Source organism: Budorcas taxicolor, chromosome 13 (assembly GCF_023091745.1).
Source record: "Budorcas taxicolor isolate Tak-1 chromosome 13, Takin1.1, whole genome shotgun sequence".
NCBI classification, from domain to species: Eukaryota; Metazoa; Chordata; class Mammalia; order Artiodactyla; family Bovidae; genus Budorcas; species Budorcas taxicolor.
In genome coordinates, this window is record NC_068922.1 from 53560189 (window position 1) to 53564572 (window position 4384).

A 4384-nucleotide genomic window follows, 5' to 3' on the forward strand; every position below is an offset into this window, starting at 1 on the left:
ACGGGAGGAGAGGCGAGGCGGCTGCCTCGCTTCCAGCGGTCACATGTGGGGAAGCCTGTGTGCGGGTTTCAATTAAATATCTTCTCCCTTTAGTGTGCGAACTCCTAAGCCAGCTGAAGGCGACGTCTCATTTACTTAATGACCGCTCTCATTAGCAGCGGTGGCACGGGCTGGCGGAGAGACTCCTTTGTAAATACGCTACCCATGAACCCTTGGGGCTCCAATATATCTGTTTACTCTCCGAGGTGAAATAAATTTACAGTATAGCATCAGAAAGATGGATCTGCTGACGGGGAGCGAGAGGTGCCCAGGCCCTCAGAGCCCCTGTCTCTTGCTCCAAGCCTCAGCCAGCAGAAGGTGCCCGCGTTTGCCCACACTGATTCATAATTAATATGCAGCACGATTTGGAGTTTTTTATGCAAAACACACAAAAGGGCAGTACGCATCACAACCACCAGGCTCACCCCCCTCTGCTTTCTCCACCAGTGGTTCAGTCCAATAATTCCTAATAGCAGCAACCGGAATGACAGATGCCCTGGGTTAGCACGGCTGCAGCGAAAGTACTTTACAATATTTATTGGTGGTTAGGAATATGACCTACCATCATAAAGAGCAGACTGCAGAATTTATTACTCAGATGAGCCAGGAGGGGTGCACAGTGGCTTATCTGCATATCTAAGTATCAGTGACTTAAATGGATATGTATATATTGTTTAAGTGCATAAGGTTCTCATGGCCACAGACCAAAAAAGAGTCATATACACAAAGAGCAGGTGAGGAAAAGAGACTTTGCCTTTATCACACGTTTCCTTTTTGTTTCCAGTCTGAAAATCATAAAACGCTCTCACAGAAAGCCTGCGCACTCTGGAAGACACATGTATCCTACACCTTGAAACCTCTGAGTTTTTCCCAGCCAGAAGGAAGCACACCACTCAAGTTCCATCTTTTTGAGTTTTTTTTTCAAACTGTCTGCAAGGAGCTAGCCAATGAAAATCAGGAGAGAAAACATTGATATCACACACAATGGAAGTGCCCACCCACTCTTTAAGTAATCCAACTGTCTACTTTCTTAGGTGTTAGGCTTGATTTTTTTTTCCCCACATTTAGGAATAAATGTAGGAATTTCCTCAGTGAGAGTACCCAGGAGCTGGGGATTCTTGCTTATTATCTGAAGTCCCTCTTCTTACAGACAAAGCTAGCAAACAATTGTTCATTATCATAATCCAATTGTCAGAAACTGCACTGTGAAACATGACACACACCAAACTCCAGACACTTGCACAGAATGGACTGTCGCAGGCCGGTGAGATGGCCAGAGAGACCCGTGGCCCAGAAATTCAGTGCAGAGATTGCAACAGACAGCAGGTATCAGTTTTTGGTATGTTATTCGGGAACACAATGTGTGTGTGTCCTACATCAATCTGCACTGAAGGGCTCGGGCCACCAAAAGCATGAGTGAGACAGAACCAAAACATTTAGCTTTCTCTAAGAGAACCTTTTTGAAGGGCAGCGGAAAACCTTTCCGCAAGAAGTTACTTTCAACTTGCAGAGCTGCTCCCACATTGCATGTAAACCAAGGAAATTCATGCTGAAAATAAGTATGTTCAGTTCTTACACACACATTATTCTCAACAAATAAAAGACAAAATGCACTCAAAGCAATCTCTTAATTTGAGCAATAGGAAATAAAGGCAAGCCCTCACTGGTCAAACTGAGGATGAAATATTAATCAGCCAGATGAGAACAGCTTGTGGCCCCGACCACAACTGCCTAACGTTGTTTTTATTCTTTCCTAAGCTCACACCCATTAGCATAGAAGGACACATTCAGTTAAGAGCTCTCTTGAAAAGCCATTTCCTGCCTCCTCTGGACACACTGCAAGAACTGGGATATTTTACATCCCAAACCTTTGGCATTCAGAAATTCTATTAAACTCTTATCGGCAGACTGCAGGCTCAGACAGCCCTGCGCGCTGTTGTTCCAGGCTGGAGACAGAATCAAGGGAGAGCCAGTGCTGAATCAGCCGATTCCCCCACAATACCCAGTGTTTCATGAAAGCATGTAATTCAGACACGGAACACTCAGACGCAGGAAACAGCAGCAAGCAAGAGGTAACATAGGGAGAGATCAGTGTGTGTGACAGAAAGACCTGGGATGGCAGGTAACAGACTCCATCCGCTCACACACTCAGGAACCTGCAGCTCTTACACCTGCCCGCTGAACAACAGGCTCCCGAGGCAGGCAGCCTGGTCGTCCGGAGTGCGGCCTCTGGTATCCACCTGAGTCTGCTCAGGGAGCGTTCCAACTTCAGGGAGCTCAGCAACTTCAAATTGCTGCCTGTTCCGAGAACCTGGGAGAAGCCCTGGGAGCCTCCCCCGACCCCAGGAGGTCATTGTTGCAAGAGCCGGTTCAGAAGACAGGTTTTGATGAATAAAGGTTCAAATTCTCCCTCCCACTCCACCAAGAGAACAAAGGAAGGGAGCCAGGAAGGGACTTAGCCGCAAGTTTTAAGGTTTCACAGCTTTGTCAGCCTGAGTGGTAGGGTCCAGACGCGCCTGGATCTGATCAGCACGTTGGACAGCGCTCCCTCGCCCGAGGGCTCTTTGTTCGCGCAGTCAGGACTGGCACTCGACAGTCCCCGAGCCTGGCGGGAGAGGCGATTCCAAACCAAGTCTCCCAGCCTTGCGTGTAAGTGACAGCAGCAAGGTGTCATGAAAACTTTCCCTCTTACACAGGGGGAAACTGTCAGAATTTTTTTTAATTATAAAATATTTCTTTTGCCATAACTAAGCAAGGAGCGCATTTGTTCCTCTAAGCTTTCTTTCATAAAAGATCTGTGAGCAGGACACTTGTAATTTTAAAATTTGGAAGATCCACAGGGAAGCAACCTCTGCTTGATTGGCGGGTTCTCAAATGCCACAGGGGAGAAAAATGGGCAGATTTGCGAAAGCAAACTTGCAGCGCTCGCTTAGGAAGTGTTTTGTGGGAGCTGGGGAGGCAGGCTCAAAGATGGCTTAGCTAGTAAGATCATTTCAAATAAAGTGTAATTACTTGTGCAAATCTGCACACAGACATTCCAAGTGTCAGTTCATTTGCTTCATAAAAACTCTTTCAAGTAATTTTGGTCTAAACTTTCTGCATCTGTAATTGGCACCACCTTCTCCGGTGACCAGCTGGGGGTGAGAGTTTTCTTGTTTCCCTCTGAAAGCGTCCCTGCAGATGGGCGCCCGCCTTAAAGCTGCAGACGACAATTAGGGCCGTTGTGTGTGGAGCCGCGATGGTCAGCATTAATATTGTATACGAACAGCTGAGGGCGAGGGGGGGGCGCTGCCCCAGGCAGGCTCTGGCAGATGGAGCAAACAAAACCGAGAACACTCTCACCAGCATCCTGGGCTGACTCACACACACTCACACACACTCTGGCTGTACCATGGAGAGTGTTTCATGCTGAGACAGCAAACACACCAACCCTCTGACACTGTGTGCACACTTACATACACAAACACACACTTGATTGGGAGAGTATCACACTGTTAAAGTCTCCCACACACACAGTAACTTTGCGTGTGATGGAAACACAAGCACCAGCGGCCCCAATGAACCATTTGCTGCAGTGAGTCCCGAGTGGACAGGCAGGTCTCACACACACACCCACCCACTGCCCTCCCCACCTCCCACAGGCAGGGCAGCCTCCACGGGCTCTGCAAGCCCCTCCATCAGTCTCTGAGGGCCCTGGCCTTGCTCTGAAGGGAGCGTGTGTCTGTCACCTCCTCAGCTGCCCAGAAAAGAGCACTGAGAGCTGATGGGGACACACAGCTAATTAGTCCCTTTGGCGTCTTGGCAGAAACCTGTGAACAAGCCGGGGGAGGGGTACTCAGGGGTGGGGGCGTGGGGGTACGCACCCAGGAAGGTCCCGCAGAGTGTCATCTTGGCTGAGCGGGCACACCTTCACTCAGAAACTTGCCCCGTGCGGTCACTTCATGCTGCAAAAGTTGTGGCACAAACTTCTGTGTCCAGGGCCCTGGAGAGCTCCCTTCTCGAGCAGCCAATCGGGGGCCAGGGAGCAAATAATCACAAATTGATGCCCTGCCAATGAGGCTCCATTCCCCACACAAAGGGGCCCCAGGCCCCAGACAATGAGCCCTGCCTGCAGGTGGGAGGAGGCAGAGACACAGCCTCTTCTCACTAAGGGACCAATAAGTGAGGGAGGGGAGGGGCCGTCCTGAAGGTGCTCCCCTTCCCCTTCCCCTCCCCACTTTTCTGCCTGGCTCTCCCCTATCCCTACCCTTCTTCGTCCTCTCACTTTCCTCTCCCTCCTCTTCACCCCAGACCAAGTTAGGTCAGAAACCTGGCTGAAGACCACTCAGGACAAGTAGGTGGGGTC